Below are 19,335 nucleotides of genomic sequence, written 5' to 3'. Positions count from 1 at the left end.
AAACATCCCCTGGTCAAAGCACGTCATCAGAGACATGTCAGGGGTCCAGGGCTGGGACCCCCACTCAGCTCTGCCAATGCTCCTCAGTTATGATCTGCAGCCCCCTCCCCTCCAGTTCAGGGCTCCCAAATCACAACTTGTCGACTGCTGCACACTCCAGACCTGCAGCCCCCTCCTACTCCACTCGGGGCCCCATGTAGCCTAAATCCAGGAGAACCCACTGCCTGCCCTGGCTTCACTGTGACTTTCTCCTAGACTGGCTCCTGGCTCTGCCAGTGGTGGACACATTAGAAATACCCCAGCTGAACAGCTAGGTTCTTTTACATACCTAGTTTATTCCTGTAACATTCATAGAATCATAGAATATCAGGGTTGGAAGGGACCTCAGGAGGTCACCTAGTCCAACCCGCTGCTCAGAGCAGGACCAATCCCCAACTAAATCATCCCAGCCAGGGATTTGTCAAGCCTGACCTTAAAAACCTCAAAGGAAGGAGATTCCACCACCTCCCTAGTGTGACAAAGTTCCTCCTCTACCTTGGTGGGTCTTGCGCTTATTGGCAGATTTGCTCGCCTTGGAGCTTCACAGCAGCCCTCAGCTTGGCCATTTTTCTAAACCCACAGTCCAGGTCGACTCCTCCTGTGTCTGACCAGGAGTTGGGAGGTTTGGGGAGAACCCAGGCCCGCCCTCTACTCCAGGTTCCAGCCCAGGACCCTATGGAATGCAGCTGTCTAGAGTGCCTCCTGGAACAGCTCTGCGACAGCTACAACTCCCTGGGCTACTTCCCCATGGCCTCCTCCCAACACCTTCTTTATTCTCACCATAGGACCATCCTCCTGGTGTCTGATAATGCTTGTACTCCTCAGTCCTCCAACAGTATGCATTCTCACTCTCAGCTCCTCACACGCACACCACAAACTGAAGTGAGCTCCTTTTTAAACCCAGGTGCCCTGATTAGCCTGCCTTAATTGATTCTAGCAGCTTCTTGATTGGCTGCAGGTGTTCTAATCAGCCTGTCTGTCTTAATTGTCTCCAGAAGGTTCCTGATTGTTCTGAAACCTTCCCTGCTCCCTTACCCAGGGAAAAGGGACCTACTTAACCTGGGGCTAATCTATCTGCTTTCTATTCTCTCCTGAAGCCCCCTGGCCTGGGCTTTTCTTACTTTTTGCCCGTCTCAGCTTTCCCCACGACTGGGCCAGACGCTTTTTTTCGTTTTGTTTTTTTTTTTGCTGTTTTTCTGCTGCCGTTCGAGTGCTGGTCGGCTGCCAGCTAGCTGCCAGCCCCCCCACGCCTGCCCTCGGACGCTGCTACTGCTCCAGCTGAAACCCCCGGGGGGGAGGAGGACTGCCGACCCGCTCCCCGGAGGAGGGGAGTGGAAGCCCCCAGACCCAACCGTTTTGCTGTATGTTCATGGCCGAGAGAATCTTCTTATCTCTCCGACATTCCTGGCCTGCTGAAAGCCTCGCTACAAAACCAGAAGGGAAGATAGCCGACAGAAAAAACAGCCCAGGGAAGCTACAAATCATCATGGAGGGGGCCATAAGACTGAGTAACTTTTGAACTGTACTCTCGTGTGGGGGGAGTTTGACTGTGTCTTAACTGCGTTTGTAGGGGCACAGGGGGTGTGGCACGAAGCTACCCCCCGATCCATCGGTGCCCCCCCCAACACTACTACAACCGTCACGGCCCCCCCGCCGTCTGTCCCTGCTGGCAACTTGCCATCTGCCTCTGGATTCAGCTGCTTGCTCTGTTTCCACCATCCGGACCAGAAATGACAGCCGACCAAACGAGACTCTTTGGACAAACGCGCGTGGGTCCACGTCCCGCCCCCCCCACCGGACTGTCCACCCCACAGTTTGCCCCTACTACCTGACCCCAACTCCTGTTTCCTCCCCCTGTCCAGTCCGACCCATTTGCCCCCCCCTCACCTGCAGCCCAACAGGGAGAAGTGGTTAATCTGCTTCCCCCTCCCCGCTCCTCCTTCTGGTGTCTCCCCATCTCTCCCTGCTCACGATGGTGGGGAATGAGAGGGGTGAGGCCCCTCTAACAACCTCAGCTTCCCCTCCCCCACCTACCCCCCTGCCCAACCCCCAAGCCTCCCCCCCACCACTGCTGCCAAAACACTTGCCACTGCCCCCGCTGGGGCATCGGCAGCCGGAGGCACCAGGGCGACTACTGCCGCTGCTACGCCCACCACCCCCCCAGATTCTAGGAGAGCCCCCCCGGTTAGCCGGAAAGGCCAGGGTGTGAAGAAGGGAAAGGGCCCCGCTACAACCACCAGGCCCTCCATGGTAGGGGCTGCCCCCACCGCTGTGGCCTCGTCATCGACCATGGCGTCCCTCCCCGCTGTTCCCTCCACCAGCTCTGTGAGTGTCCCTCCCCCGGCCCCCAGGGTGTATGCCCAGTCGGTGGCAGCCCCCCCCCGCCTGCCGCCTCGTCATCTCGCCCACCCACCGCCTCTGCTACCATCAATAGCAGTCGGGGCCCCTTTCCCACCATGACCAGAAAGCATGGCATCCGTTGCCTCCTGGTGCCCGCCTCGCCCCACGTGGAGACATACGTGCAGGCGTTGGCGAGGGTGATAGGACCCACGGCTATTGTGGCGGCCTCCAAAATGTACAGGAGGGTTGTTTTTTTCTTAGCATCGGAGGCTGCTGCCCAGGAGGCAGTGGAGAAGGGCCTGGCAGCGGGGGGGGTGTTTGTCCCCCTGGAGCCGCAAGAGGATCTGGGCGTCCACCTAGTCCTGACCTCCGTCCCTCCCTTTCTACCCAATGCCGCCCTGTTACCCGCTCTCTCCACCCTGGGGAAACCCGTTTCTGTCATCAGCCCTCTCCCGTTGGGCTGCAAGGACCCCACCCTCCGTCACGTCCTCTCGTTCCGCCGGCAAGTGCAGCTTCTACCGCCGCCGGCGCGTGATGGAGAGGCGCTCGAGGGGTCCTTCCTAGTCCCCTACCAGGGAGCCCGCTATCGGGTCTTTTACTCCACGGGAGAGGCCCAGTGCTACCTCTGCCGATCAGCGGGTCATGTCCGAAGAGACTGCCCCTTGGCCCAGCGGGGAGGGGCACCCGAGACCCCCGAGACCTGGCAGGACATCAGCTCTGTCGTTGCCGACGCCCCTGGCCGCCCGGCACCTGAAACCACCTCTCCTCCTGCTTGATTCACCACTGCTCCCATCCGGGCCCAAGAGACACCTCCCCTACAACGCCCAGACGAGCGAGGGAGTCTCACCCTTGCTGTTAACAATCCGGCAGAGCCTATGGAGGAGGGTTCAGCAAAGATATTACTGGGCATAGGAGAGGGCCCGCCCCAAGGAGAACCCCCCCCCACGCTGCCTCACCTTTACCCCCCCGACCCCCTGAACCATCGCCTCTGCCCCCCGACACGATCCCTGCTAACCAGCCCCCAGATGATGCTATGGAGAGCTGGACCCTAGTCCAGGGGAAGCGAGGCAAGCGGAAGGCTCGAGCTCCGCTGCACCCATCCGATGCGGAGGCCCCCCGGAAGACCAGGAAGGGAGGCACTGATACTGAGCCTTCCGCTATGCCCACGAGTGAGATCCATCCGCCGGTGTCAGGAGGGGAAGACAAAATAGCACTGGAAGGTAGGATCTCCCCTCCATGGGAGACCCTCCCCTCCGAGATCCCTGAGGAAGCCCCTTCTGCCCGAATATCACCGGAACCCGCCGCGAACCCCGAAGCGACCGTCATAGCGGGCGCCAGAGGGGAGACCACCGGGGTGGCAGAAGACGACCTCTCCTCCATGTATGAGGAGATCGAGGCCCTAGGTTTGACCCCGGTCACCCAGGGAGAGGATGACCTTCTGCCGGCTGGCCTCAATCTGGACAACCTCACCCTAGTCCCCCTTTCCCCATGATAGTAGTCCACCCTGATGCCGTGGCTGCCAAATCCACCACGGAGCCTGCGCCTAGCATCACTGGGAGCCCCCTCCCCACCCCCTTAACCCTCGAATCTGTTCGGGAGGTGCCACATCTTAGCTGCTTGCCTCCCGAAGCCCAGAGCCTCACCTCTGCCCCTGCCCCCACCCCTGTCCCTGCCCAATCCACCTCCTTCTGCAATGCTATTGCTGCCCCTGGGGTTATTTCTTTCCCTTTTTTTGCGGATCCCCCCTAAGGAGCAGCCTTTGCATTTTCCTGCCGCGACCCATTAGGAGCTGCAATTTTCCCTCCGCTGTCCCCTTCTACCCCAAGGCTTAGAATCATAGAATATCAGGGTTGGAAGGGACCCCAGAAGGTCATCTAGTCCAACCCCCTGCTCGAAGCAGGACCAATTCCCAGTTAAATCATCCCAGCCAGGGCTTTGTCAAGCCTGACCTTAAAAACCTCTAAGGAAGGAGATTCTACCACCTCCCTAGGTAACGCATTCCAGTGTTTCACCACCCTCTTAGTGAAAAAGTTTTTCCTAATATCCAATCTAAACCTCCCCCATTGCAACTTGAGACCATTACTCCTCGTTCTGTCATCTGCTACCATTGAGAACAGTCTAGAGCCATCCTCTTTGGAACCCCCTTTCAGGTAGTTGAAAGCAGCTATCAAATCCCCCCTCATTCTTCTCTTCTGCAGACTAAACAATCCCAGCTCCCTCAGCCTCTCTTCATAAGTCATGTGCTCTAGACCCCTAATCATTTTTGTTGCCCTTCGCTGGACTCTCTCCAATTTATCCACATCCTTCTTGTAGTGTGGGGCCCAAAACTGGACACAGTACTCCAGATGAGGCCTCACCAGTGTCGAATAGAGGGGAACGATCACATCCCTCGATCTGCTCGCTATGCCCCTACTTATACATCCCAAAATGCCATTGGCCTTCTTGGCAACAAGGGCACACTGTTGACTCATATCCAGCTTCTCGTCCACTGTCACCCCTAGGTCCTTTTCCGCAGAACTGCTGCCTAGCCATTCGGTCCCTAGTCTGTAGCGGTGCATTGGATTCTTCCATCCGAAGTGCAGGACCCTGCACTTATCCTTATTGAACCTCATCAGATTTCTTTTGGCCCAATCCTCCAATTTGTCTAGGTCCTTCTGTATCCTATCCCTCCCCTCCAGCGTATCTACCACTCCTCCCAGTTTAGTATCATCTGCAAATTTGCTGAGAGTGCAATCCACACCATCCTCCAGATCATTTATGAAGATATTGAACAAAACCGGCCCCAGGACCGACCCCTGGGGCACTCCACTTGACACCGGCTGCCAACTAGACATGGAGCCATTTATCACTACCCGTTGAGCCCGACAATCTAGCCAGCTTTCTACCCACCTTATAGATGGGTAGAAAGCTTGAGATGGACCTAATAACTTTAGCCTGTCAGACGTCCCGTCAGTGGTCTGCACCCTGCCTGCCCGCCTCAGCGGACCATGAGGCTGCACCAAGAGCCCCACCAGGGAATAACCAGGAAATTGCAACCCCACCCCCCATGAGCTGCGAAAAGCATTGCAGGAGTTTCTAGAAGACATCCATGGCTCCTGCAACAGGGTACAGCTAGCTCTCCAGCTATGGGGGGACTTTGATCAAATCCTCCAGGCCACAAGGGCCCTTATAAAGGAGGGTAGAGGGAAAGGAAGGCACGGTGCCGCAGCCTACGGGCGGGCTCGCAGCTTCTGTGATGATTTACTTACTTACGGGATGGGTCACGGATTGTTGCATGACCCGCCGGGGGCCGCAAACACCCCCGCCAACAAGGAACCTCCACCCCCCCAACCCTCCGCATGACGCCTCTCATTATTGCAACTTTGAACACCAGGGGCTGTAGGATGGCTCTCCGCAGGTCCCAGGTGCTCTCTTACCTTCGGGAAGGTGGGTAGTCTGTGGTTTTCCTGCAGGAGACCCATACGGATCCGACCGCCGAGGACAGCTGGTGGCTGGAGTGGGGAGATGGGGTCTACTTTAGCCACTTCACGATTCGGCAAGCTGGAGTGGCGACCCTGTTCTCCCCCAACCTACGGCCCGAGGTGCTAGGGGTCACTGAGGCCGTGCTGGGCCACCTGCTGCATCTCCGAGTCTGTATGGAGGGGCTCGTGGTCAACCTCGTTAACATCTATGCCCCGACAACGAGCCCGAAGCGACCGCAATTCTATCAGCGGGTGTCCGACTTCCTCGGCACCCTAGATTCTCACGAGTGCCTAGTCCTGGGAGGGGACTTTAACACCACCCTCGAGGAGCAGGACCGCTCAGGGGCCGAGCTGAGCCTGGCCGCCGCGAACATTCTCCAAGAAATAGTCGAACATCACTCCCTAGTGGACATCTGGCGTGACCACCACCCAGATGACACTTCCACATTCACCTTTGTCCGGGTGGAGGCACATCGGTCACACCACTCTCGGTTGGACAGTATTTATTTATCCCGTTTCCATCTTTCATGAGCCCACTCCTCCAACATTCGGCCGGCCCCATTTTCTGACCATCATCTAGCCACCATAACAGCCTCCCTCCATGCAGAGAGGCCGGAGCCGGCCTACTGGCATTTTAACAACAGCCTGTTGGAAGATGAGGGCTTCGTGATGTCCTTCCAGGAGTTTTGGTTGGCCTGGTGAGAGCAGCGGCATGCCTTTCCTTCGGCGCGGCGATGGTAGGATCTAGGGAAGGTGCGCGCCAAGCTCTTCTGCCGTGACTACACCCGGGGCACCAGCCGACGGAGAAATGCAGCGATAGAGCAGTTGGAACGGGGGGTCTTAGAGATGGAGAGGCATCTGGCCGCCAGCCCCGAGGACCCGTTCCTCTGCGGAGCATGCCGGGAGAAGCGGGAGGAGCTTCGGGCCCTCGAGGACCACCGGGCCCGAGGTGCCTTCGTCCGGTCCCGCATCCGCCTCCTTCAGGAGATGGACCGCGGCTCCCGCTTCTTCTATGCCCTGGAGAAAACGAGGGGGGCCAAGAAGCACGTCACCTGCCTTCTAGCGGAAGACGGCACCCCCCTCACGGATCCGGAGGAGATGTGTGGGAGGGCCCGCGACTTCTACACAAGCCTTTTCTCCCCGGATCCGACCGATCCTGGCGCTTGCAGGGTGCTCTGGGAGGACCTCCCCACGGTCAGCGTGGGCGACCGAGAGCGGCTAGAGCTGCCTCTCACCCTGGCCGAGTTCTCGGAAGCCCTCCGCCGCATGCCCACCAATAAATCTCCGGGCATGGACGGGCTGACCGTGGAGTTTTACCGCGCGTTCTGGGACATCCTCGGCCCAGACCTAGTCACTGTCTGGGCTGAGTCCTTGCAGGGCGGGGTCCTCCCTCTTTCGTGCAGGCGAGCGGTGCTCGCCTTGTTGCCAAAGAGGGGGGACCTCCGCGATTTACGAAACTGGCGTCCCGTCTCGCTCCTTAGCACGGACTACAAAATCGTAGTGAAAGCAATCTCGCTGCGGCTAGGGTCCGTGATGGCGGACGTGATCCACCCAGACCAGACCTACACTGTCCCAGGCCGCAGCATTTTTGACAACCTATTTCTAGTCCGAGACCTTTTGGAACTCGGGCGTAGAGATAGTCTGTCGTCCGCCCTCCTGTCTCTTGATCAGGAGAAGGCGTTCGATAGAGTGGACCATGGGTACCTCCTGGGCACTCTGCAGGCATTTGGATTCGGACCTCAGTTTGTGAGTTTTCTCCAGGTGCTGAACGCTTCCGTGGAGTGTCTGGTTAGGCTCAACTGGACCCTGACCGAAGCGGTCAGCTTTGGGCGAGGAGTACGGCAGGAGTGCCCCCTCTCAGGCCAGCTGTACGCTCTGACGATTGAGCCCTTCCTCTGTCTCCTCCGCAGGAGGTTGACAGGGTTGGTGCTGCGTGAGCCGGAGCTGCGGCTGGTCCTGTCGGCGTACGCTGATGACATACTCCTCGTGGTCCAGGACCCGGGCGACTTGGCGCGGGTGGAGGCTTGCCAGGCCATCTATTTGGCAGCCTCCTCCGCCTGAGTCAACTGGGTCAAGAGCTCTGGCTTGGCGGTGGGGGACTGGTGGCAGGTGAGCTCCCTCCCACCCGCGCTTCAGACCATCCGATGGAGCGCGGGTCCACTGCTCTACCTAGGCGTTTACCTTTCTGCCATGCACCCTTCTCCGCCGGAGAACTGGCAAAATTTAGAAGGTGGGGTGATAGGGCAGCTCCGGAAATGGACGAGGCTACTCCGATGTCTCTCCCTCCGAGAGAGAGCACTGGTGCTTAACCAACTAGTCCTGTCCACGCTCTGGTACTGGCTCAACACCCTGGTCCCGGCCCCGGGCTTCCTGACGAACCTCCGGACATCGATTCTAGAGTTCTTTTGGTCAGGAATGCACTGGGCCCCTGTTGGGGTTCTTCATCTTCCCCTGAAGGAAGGAGGGCAGGGCCTGAAGTGTCTGCACACTCAGGTCCGTGTCTTCCGCCTCCAGGCCCTGCAGAGGCTCCTTTATAGTGCAGGTAGTTCGACGTGGAGCATATTGGCGCACACCTTCCTGCGCCGCTTCCAAGGGCTCCAATACAATTGACAGCTCTTTTATCTCTGTCCAAGAGGTTTTCCGCGAGACCTCTCCGGGCTGCCGGTCTTCTACCAGGACCTCCTCCGGACCTGGAAACTGTTTTCAACGACCAGGTCCGTGGTGGTCACTGTGGGAGCAGATCTCCTCTTGGAGCCCCTGCTACACAACCCCCAGCTTCGTCTGCAGGTGGCGGAGTCCCACTCAGTGTGCCAGAGTTTGGTCCTGGTGGAAGTCATGAGAGTCGGAGACCTCCTGGACTACAACCGGGGAGATTGGCTGGATCCCCTGACGCTCGCTCGGCGCATGGGGCTCTCCAGACCTCATACCCCCTGGCGCGTACCTCAGGAGGTGAAGGCCGCCTTGACGCCCGCTGCTCGGGCTTATCTCAACCGAGCCCTGTGCGAGGGCACACCCTGCCCAACCTCCACCCCAGGCCCCCTTGACCTTTCCATTGGGCCCCTACCCCGTAGATCCCAACAAACCCCTCACCCTTTCACTGCGAGCCGGCTGCATGAACTGCAGCCGGTCAGCTTCCAAATTGTGCCACGGAAACATCTATACACACTCACGTTTCACACCCTTCACGCCCACACCCTGGTGTCCCGCCCCGATACAAAGTGGCAGGACCTCCTGCCACCTTTGGAGTGTGAGCAGCCCCGGTGGGCCAGCCTGTATTCCACCTTGGTCCCGAGGCCTGTTGGGGACATTAGTTGGAGGCTCCTTCACGGAGCTGTGAGCACGGGCGTGTTTTCGACGCGGTTCACCCCCATCCCGGATACTTGCCCTTTTTGCAACATGAGGGAAACCCTGGCACACGTATATTTAGAGTGTGCCAGGCTGCAGCCCCTTTTCTGGCTCCTCACGAATATTTTATTACGCTTTTGGCTACACTTTTCCCCTCACCTTTTTATTTACACACTCCCCATCCGTGGCCCCACAAAGTCGCGGGATCTCCTAGTTAACCTCCTCCTAGCCCTAGCTAAAACAGCCATCTATAAAACCAGAGAGGGGAGGCTGGCCAATGAAGCGTCCTGCGACTGTAGGGCCGTTTTCCGATCCTCAGTACATTCATGTATCCAGGCGGAGTTCCTCTGGGCCGCGTCCACCGACTCCCTTGACGCCTTCGAGGAGCGGTGGGCGCTGTCCGAGGTTCTCTGCTCGGTGACCCCATCCGGTTCCCTCTGTCTAACCCTTTGATTGAGGGGAAGAGCGAGACACCTCAGCCCCAGCTGTTGCCTCTGTGGATACCATCATCACTGTCACCTAGGAGGGGTCCTATCACACGTGGGTGTACGTCCCCCCACCCACCAAACCGCCATCCCCGCAGCCGTGCCCATCTTGTCGGGCACTCTCAGGAGAGGAATAATCGGTGACACTGGGTGTGGCACTAGGTAACTCGAGGGTATGGAAGACCATGAGTGTCGAGGAAGCCCCCCCGCTCTAGGCCACCAGGTTACTCAGGAGGGTGGAAGACCACGAGTGTCGAGGAAGCCCTCCGGCTCTGGGCCCAGGCTAGCCTGAACACTTCTCCCTCCTGAAGGCTGCTGTGTTATACCTTGCGTTTACTTTTGTTTTGTTGCATAGTTTTGCTTTATCCTTCTTGGTGATTCTTTGTAAGTGTTATACAAATAAAACTCTTTTCTGCTTTAAAAAAAAAAAATTACTCTCCTGTAGCCATCCGGCCTGACCCTGTCACACTAGGTAACCCAATCCAGTGTTTCACCACCCTCCTAGTGAAAAAGTTTTTCCTAATATCCAACCTAAACCTCCCGCACTGCAACTTGAAACCATTACTCCTCGTTCTGTCATCTGCTACCACTGAGAACAGTCTAGATCCTCTTTGGAACCCCCTTTCAGGTAGTTGAAAGCAGCTATCAAATCCCCCCTCATTCTTCTCTTCCGCAGACTAAACAATCCCAGTTCCCTCAGCTTCTCCTCAGAAGTCATGTATTCCAGTCCACTAATCATTTTGTTGCCCTCCACTGGACGCTTTCCCATTTTTCCACATACTTTTTGTAGTGGGGGGCCCAAAACTGGACACAGTACTCCAGATGAGGCCTCACCAATGTCGAATAGAGGGGAACGATTACGTCCCTCAATCTGCTGGCAATGCCCCTACTTATACAGCCCAAAATTCCATTGGCCTTCTTGGCAACAAGGGCACACTGTTGACTCATATCCAGCTTCTCGTCCACTGTATCCTCAGGTCCTTTTCTGCAGAACTGCTGCCTAGCCATTCAGTCCCTAGTCTGTAGCGGTGCATGAGATTCTTCCGTCCTAAGTGCAGGACTCTGCCTCGTCCTTGTTGAACTTCATAAGATTTCTTTTGGCCCAATCCTCTAATTTGTCTAGGTCCCTCTGTATCCTATCCCTACCCTCCAGCGTATCTACCTCTTGTCCCAGTTTAGTGTCATCTGCAAACTTGCTGAGGGTGCAGTCCACACCATCCTCCAGATCATTAATGAAGATATTGAACAAGACCGGCCCCATAACCGACCCTTGGGGCACTCCGCTTGATACCGGCTGCCAACTAGGTATAGAGCCATTGATCACTATGCGTTGAGCCTGACAATCTAGCCAGCTTTCTATCCACCTTATAGTCCATTCATTCAGCCCATACTTCTTGGAGGAGCCCCCCACCATAGGGGCGTCCCCGCTGCCCTACAAGCAGATGCTGCCCCTGCTCCCTGCAGGACATGCACCATTGCAGGAGCCAGAATCAAAGGGCTATTTTGGCGGTCATCGCAGGAGACATGCATGGCTGCTAGTTCACTGCGTGGCACCAGAGACCCAATCAAACAATATGGGGCTTTCCGGCCAACACTGGATTGAACTAGCCCATTGCCTCCAGCAAAGTGAGTCAGGCTGGGATTTTCAAAAGAGCCAAGGGGAGTTAGGCACTGAACCCTGGTATATGTCTGGAGTGACTCCAGCGAATTATTTTGGATTTACACTGGTGAACCTGAGCGCAGGCTGTAGCTCACCACCAGCTGCTGAGGGCTCTGGAGTCAAGGGAGAGGCTAATTTAATCAGCCCAAACTCTTTGGGAACCATCTGTTTCTGTTTCTGATTGGCTAATCCCGATGCATGGTGCTGTCTTGGCCCACTTCTCCCAACCCAGAAACTTTGGCGGCTGCACCTGGCCAACCTCAGCTGTGTCTCTTCTATTGGAAGGAGGAGCTGGGGCACAGGAAATAATCCAAAGGTACAGTGCCAGGCAAACCAGTGCATTGCACCCCAGAGCTGTTCTCTCCATACGGGAGTGCGGGGTGCACCTTTGCATGCCCCATCCTTTCTGCTCCAGCCAAGTGCTGCCCCAAGACTTTTAATTCATTGGCTCTTCCTTGCTTCACAGGGGCTTGTGCGCGGGGAGAGAAACTGAGAATGAACTCATGTGCTTGCTCTGAGATGGACTGGTAGGCGGACACCTACACTCAGGCTCAGAGGGGCCAGTGGCTGCCTGCTTCTTCTACTGTCTGCCTCCCAAGGCTCTTCTCTTCTTCTGGATGCTATATCTATGGGAACTGGCTCTTGCGGAAGGGTTCTCTGCCGTTTTACTGGAGCTGCCAGGAATCTCTGCCTGGATTCCCTCTTGCCAAGGGGTGGAAGGAGAGTGTGCAGGCTGGGGCCGGGAGGGGGTTACTATTAATTCTTTGTATTGTGGTAGCACAGTTGGGCCTTGGCCTCTAAGTACTGTACACATAACAAAGAGACAGTCCCTGTCCTACAGGTTCTGTATAAGACTAGCATGTGGATACACCAAAGAGACAGGGGCAGGGGCACAAAGAAACGGTCAGCTGATACGGGCCAGCATGTCACACTTTTTCGTCAACTGGTTCTTTGGCTGCTCCCACTGTCAGTGAGGGAAAGAGTGCACCTGTGTGGTGGGGGTTTGGCATTCCTCAGCCATACCCAGTGGGAAGAGAGCGGGAGCAGCTGGCTTCAGGGAGCAAGGCTCTCTCCATGGTGACAAGGTGGGAATGGCAGGCCCTAGAGCTGGGCAGGAATTTGTCAAAAAACATTTTTTCTTTGGAAAATGACTATTTGCCCAAACTGAAACTGGGGTCGGGGCGGGTGAAAAATGACACATTTTGAACATTTGACAAGAAGGCGCAGTGTGTCAAAAATGTCCCATTTTTTGAATGGTTAAACATTCCACCCATAGGGCAAAGTGACTTTTCCTTTCGAAATTTAAGTTAATGTAGCATAAACTATGTAAATAGAAGAAATTTAAAAACAGTCAAACTCCAAACAAGACATTCTGTAGTTATCAAAACAAAACCTGGCACTTGACCCAAACCAAAATGTTTACAGATTTTTGGTTTAAGAAAATTTTCAAGATTTCAACCCAATTTGGGACAGAATATTTTTGAAATCTCAAACTTTATCACAGGGTCTGAAAATAGGTCCCACTCTGTTGTACTAGTCCCTTTTCTGCTACTGGGCTAATGCAATATTCATTCTCTCATGGTATTATGGCGAGGGGAGCAAAACACACACACAACAATGCACGTGCCCCACCCCAAACTAGTGCATTGTAAAACAAATCAACATCCCTCTCCATGTGTGTGTGTATGGTTGGTGTGGGCATGCGTGGAAGAACAGAGGTCACAGCAGTTGCTGATGATGATGAAAGGCGGATTTTGAGTGCTCGCCATACCCATCATCCTCGCAGGGCTGCAAGCTGATAGAGCTGTTCTAAATCTCCTCTCTGGCCCAAGACAGGCTCCTGTGCAGGCCTGACCTGCTGCCCCAGGTGTGTGAGCCAGGGTGAAGCAAGGAAGGATGATTTGCACACAGACGTTGAGTCGCACAGCTCAGTTCCTTCAGGAGGGATCTTGGGGGAGCCATGCAGCCTCTGATCCCTCCCTCTCACCAGCTAGCTGTTCCTTCCAGTGTAAGACCCCATCTAGAACTAATTTGTCATACGTCCCCCATTGTTGCCCCGTGCTGGCTGGGACAGGAGCTCAATAGGGTAACTGCTGTGGGGGAGATAGGGTAGCATGTAACGGCTGATTCAGCCCTTGTAGAAGCTGCTGATCTATCAGTTCTCCTCCCTCTTCAGTGCCACTCCACTGGAAGACCTAGAAGAAAATTCAGGTGTTGGTATGACGTGATGGCCATGATCTCGTCCTAGCCCCCAGGGACTGAACTGGGGAGCTGCAAAACTAAACACATGAACTACTCCAGCATGAGCTAAAGACCCCTCCCCAGGCTGCCACAGCTCCTACCCTCTGTGGAGTGGGCCCCAGTGAATCGCCCCAGGGTGAGCCCATAAAGCCGTGTGAATTGCCTTAGCACATTTGAACAGTGCTAAATATTTCATTTGCCAGGACTTTGGCCTCTGTTACTATTAAGTTCTTTGCCTTTTCTACGGAGCTTTCTGCTAAGCTCTGGGTGCCCTCCAGCTCCCACTGACTCCACTCAGAGTGAAGGCACTCAGCACCGCTAGGCGCTCAACAGGATGGGGGCCTTTCAGCATTGTTTCTCCCTTTGATGGAGTGTAGGGCCGCTGCCTTTCTGCCGCCGTCACTGCCATGCAAGCAGAGAACGGGGCTGTTTGTGTTGTGGGTTTGTTCCCCCTCCCCCCCGTACACCAGTTTATTTTTCCAGTTTCTGATACCCCCAGCTCCTTTTGGGTCCTTTCCTCTGCCCTCACCCCTCTGTGCAAATCCACCCCCTTTAGTGGCACCTGGCAGCTTTCTTCATGTGCAGTTCTCGCCATTACCACGTTGTTCAGGGAGAATATGAAGAAGACCTGGCTCAACACCAAGCTGTGCAGAACTCCCCTCTCCAGCCCTACACTTCAGGGCAGCAGGTCTTTACTGACCATGGGATTAGAGGACCTGGGGATTACAGTGGATGAGAATCTGGATATGAGTCAGCAGTGTGCCCTTGCTGCCAAGAAGGCTAACGGCATATTGGGCTGCATTAGTAGGAGCATTGCCAGCAGATCGAGGAAAATGATTATTCCCCTCTGTTCGGCACTGGTGAGGCCACATCTGTAGTATTGCATCCAGTTTTGGGCCCCCCACTACAGAAAGGATACGGACAAACTGGAGAGAGTCCAGCGGAGGGCAACGAAAATGATTAGGGACCTGGGGCACATGACTTATGGGGAGAGGCTGAGGGAACAGGGTTTATTTAGTCTGCAGAGAAGAGTGAGAGGGGATTTGATAGCAGCCTTCAACTACCTGAAGGTAGGTTCCAAAGAGGATGGAACTAGGCTGTTCTCAGTGGTGGCAGATGACAGAACAAGAAGTAATGGTCTCAAGTTGCAGTGTGGGAGGTCTGGGTTGGATATTAGGAAACACTATTTCACTGGGAGGGTGGTGAAGCACTGGAATGGGTTACCGAGGGAGGTGGTGGAATCTCCATCCTTAGAGGTTTTTAAGGCCCGGCTTGACAAAGCCCTGGCTGGGATGTTTTAGTTGGTGTTGGTCCTGCTTTGAGCAGGGGGTTGGACTTGATGACCTCCTGACATCTCTTCCAACCCTAATATTCTATGATTCTATGACACACTCTACACGTGGTGGCAAAAGAGAGACATTCTTGGGTTAGTGTCAGGGCTTGTCTGCACTGCGAAGGGGACTTGCGTTATAAGACTCAAGTATGTACCCTACTTTGCACTCTGTCCCCACACTTGAGTGCATTTGTGCTTTTAACTCCAGTTAGCCTACACGCATCTCAGACCAGTTACAACTCAAGGGAGCACAAGTTGTCTGCCATTTTGTTACCCTTCAGGGAGGGGGTGCCGAAGAGACTGGGCCAGTACAGGAGTTGGGAAGCCCAGGTTACTTCAGGGGATGGTTCTGGGGATTCTGGGCTGAAGTCCAGTTCTTGAGGAGTGCTGTTTTGAGAAGGGACATGAACCCTGAGCCTAGCCCCTTGAGATCCTGTGACACCAGCTGTAAGTGAGGGGGATGGGCCCTGGTCTCCGTGGCAAACTCCACCCTTGCTGGTTATCTTGGCTTCTCCCCTCCGCAAAGACACCAGCTGAGGAGTGAATGTGGCGTCTGAGTGTAATACGCTGTCTTGTGTGCCCCCTGGCAGCAACTGCGCTATGCTGCTGTCCCAGCGGGGGCTCCGTTAGCTCACGTGCCAGGGGCTGACACTTGGTTTGATTTCTGCTGATGACTGATAGCAGCCAGTAGCCATGAGTCTGGGTCACAAGCATTCTCCTGTGCTCAGGGGACAGAGCTAGAGGGACAAGGTGCTAGCTAGCCCCAGGCAGCACTCAGTGGAGGGGAGTCACAGCTCATGCCACAGGGGGTGGGTGTCAAAGCAACCCTCGCAGCTGGCTGCACTATGAGGCGTGTGCCAGCTGTGAGGATCGTCTGGAGGCCCAGCACTGTGAGACACCTGGTTACCTCTTTCCCTCCTGTGCTTAACTGGGTCCCAGCCCCTGCCATATCCAGTCTGTCAGCCACCCACCCCATCTCCTCGGCGTTCCCACAGCCCTTACTTTGCTTCCCGCTCCCTGAGCCCTTTTGGAGCCTTCCCCTCTAGGGTCCAGATATACCAGGGTGGCTGACCCCAAGGGACCAGTCTACATCTCAGTTTGGATGATTCAGCTGAGGGCCAGCACCTAGTTCAATATCCTAGCACTGAGATAGCGTTATAGTGAAACCAACAATACATTTATCATCAAAGATTCAAGAGCTAGTAAGGACAATAGAAGCAAAAGGGTCATATGTAAAACAAAGTTATGAGATGCTTTTTGGAGACTGAACTTAGCAGGCTAACCTCCACTCTGAATACACCTCACCCCAAGTGTCCTCTGTAGTGTTTCAACCCAGGCTGACTGAGAGCCCGTGGTCACGCATGTAAACACCCTCCCCATTGCCACAGTGCAGGATAAAGGGGTGTTGTTTTTCCTTCTCCATCTATCCCCTAAGTTATTGTCTGTCTTCATGGACAGACACTCCCCCCACCCCACCCTTCCCAGTCATTGGTGTTCTTGGGTCATGCTTCCTCCCCATTAATTTCATATGCCCCTGTTGGCTTCCAATGTGGACGTGTAGCTGTTTTGTTAGCTACGATGCTCAATGTACATGCTGACAGAGGGGTGAACGGACAGCTGTTTTCTGACAGGAAGCCTGCTTGTCAATGCTGCCTTGATACAGACTTTAAAACCTGTTTTCAGCAGGCCTCCGTTACTCCTGGCATGGCATCTGCCCATACATTTCCCAGTGACTTCAATGCCCAGCGTGCCCCTGGCTTTCATTTCAGACTCACCTGACATTCTTTGGGGAACCAGAACATATAGACCAGGATCAGGATCTTCTTGTAACCCACTGACCAGCTAACAGGGGTCACACATGCCCGAGTCAGGCTGCCTGCTTCCATTGCCAGAGCTTTGAAGTGGGGCAGAGGTATATGGAGGGAAGAGCATCCCCCTGCATGGGGCCATGGGCAAAGCTGCAGTGGAAGTGCACCTTTGTGCTATGCAGTGGCAGGGATATACAGAGCTTTTGTGCAGCAGGGAGAGCCACCCATGTGACCGAGGGCTCTATTACAAGCTCTGCCACTGACTCTCTGGGTGACCAGGCAGCGCCCCTCCATGCTTCACTTTCCCTCTCAGTAGAATGCAAACAACAATACAACACAAATGGGATGGATCTTCCTCCTTATCACAGGCTGGTTTCCCCTCAAGCCCTGCTGTAGCTCCTGCCTACCCTGAGGTAGAGCGGGAGCCATGTTTGACGGGATGCTTCCTTGTCCTTCACGATGTCTTCATTGATCCATCAAACAGGCTGTCAAAATCCAGGCACTCAGGAAGAAGAAACCAACCCAAACTCCCCTTTGGAAGAGGCATAGCACAGAGATCTCCTTGCATTTGGTTCCCTAACAAGCCTTCTGTACCTAGCTCCTGTCTCTCTGAGAAAAACTCCTCAGAGGATTCCAGTGAAAGCCAGCCACAAAGAGCCCTCCCCGCCCTCGCAGCTGCTCTGGTTTCGTCCCTGCTGCTTGGCTTCAGCACATATCAACAGCAGAGTCCCAGTGGCTCTGTGCCTTTGGGCCCAGCCTCACTCAACTCAGATGCCAGGGATTCCCAGCCACCTCCGGCAGGGGTTCTCAGCCTTTTTTCCCTAAGACCCCCCCCCACCCAATACGCTATAAAAACTCCATGGCCCACCTGTGCCACAGCAACTGGTTTTCTGCATACAAAAGCCAGGGCTGGCGTTAGGGGGTAGGATGCTGGGCAATTGCCTGGGGCCCCATGCCACATGGGCCCTTGTGAAGCTACATTGCTCAGGGTTTGGCTTCAGCCCCAGGTGGCAGGACTCAGGGCCCTGGGCTTCAGGCCCATGCAGTTGGCTTCAGCCTTCCACCCTGGGCCCCAGCAAGTCTAATGCTGGCCCTGCTTGGTGGCCCCCCTGAAACCTGTTTGCAGCCCCCCAGGGGGCCTCAGACCCCTGGTTGAGAACCACTGGGGCTCACATGGTCCCATGGGGCTCACATGGTCCCATGCCATGGCAATCGGGACCAGACACAAGTGAAAGTAGCCTCACTTGGTGAGTCAGGCTGGGGTAGGTCAGCCAGGCAGTGGCAGCAGAGCAATGGATATTTTTGAGTCCAGCTCCCATGGGCCTTTGGCCACTCTCTCTGGGAGGTTTTCCCCTCCGCCCCTTCCCCCTCTGAGTCCCAGTGCTCGTACTCTCGACAGGGATTGGGTTTGCTCTGGTTGTCGCCATCACTCAATCCCCAGCCCTGCTGTCTCCTCTGAACCTCACATGCAGTAATCAAGAGGATACCAGCTAGCACTTCAGGGCCTGATCTTGCAGACCCGGGCTCAGCATTTTGACTGGACACTTCCAGACTGGACAGGGCAGAAGGGGGCAGACCTGGAGACCAGTGGCTTGTGCTTCTGCACAGGCCTGGTATAGTGCAGTGCAAGCGTAACCCACACACCTTCTGGGTGTGGTGTTCTGTTCCCTCTAGTGACACCGAGACCACATAGAGATTAATGCATCTGCTACAGCCTTAGCTAATGGCCATGTGGCTTTTAGCGCATGCAGTAGAGGCTCATTCATTTAGCTCCAGAGATCCCAGGTTCAATCCCACCCATCGACGACAGGGGTCTGTCAGTGTTACACAAGTTCCTCCAAAGCTGCCCCATCACCATGCCATACACCTGACCTGCTGGGAAGCATCTTGAATGGCAAGAGAATTGTCCATTCTTAACAGCCTGTTCCATATCCAGCCTCTCTGCTGGCAAATTTCTATTCTATGGTGTAACAAGGTGCTGGCCAGGAGATCCTGAGCCAGGCCCCTATTAGCCCAGCTCCAATTAAGAAGTATTAATTGGGGCTGGCTGAGTATGCCAGCCCTAATTGCTGGAAGAGAAGCACCTGCAGGCCTTATTAGCTGGGAGCTATACAAAGCTGGCAGGAAGGAAGTAGGTGGCAAGGGCAAGGGCGGAGCCAAAGGCTGTGCAATGCTGCTGGCTGGAGAAGCTAGCTTTCCCCCAGGTTGCTGGTTTGGAGCAGACTGTAAATAGAAGGTGGTGGGAGCTGACACTGAAAATAAAAAGCACTGGTGATTGCACTCAGCAGAGGTCTCTGGCTAATTTGTTGTGAGGACCAGCGAAGGCCTCATTACACATGGGCAATTCCAACATTTGTTTTCATTCCGAAGCTGAACACAAAGTCAGCTTGTTCCGGGATGAAAACTTCAAAAATTTTCAATCTGCAAACATCAGAACATTTCATTTCAACAATCTGGCAAATTGTTTACCCCTCCTCAGAAAGTTTCAGATTTTGAAGACCTTTCCTGTGCTGAATCATGGCAAAAAGTCAGTCTCAATTTTTCTGCAAACTGAATATCTATAAAAAAGTTTAGGTCAATTGAAATGTTTCATTTCAATAGTTTTTAAATGTTTTGATTTTGG

Source organism: Natator depressus, chromosome 10 (assembly GCF_965152275.1).
Source record: "Natator depressus isolate rNatDep1 chromosome 10, rNatDep2.hap1, whole genome shotgun sequence".
NCBI lineage: Eukaryota > Metazoa > Chordata > Testudines > Cheloniidae > Natator > Natator depressus.
This window is presented reverse-complemented; position numbering follows the sequence as displayed.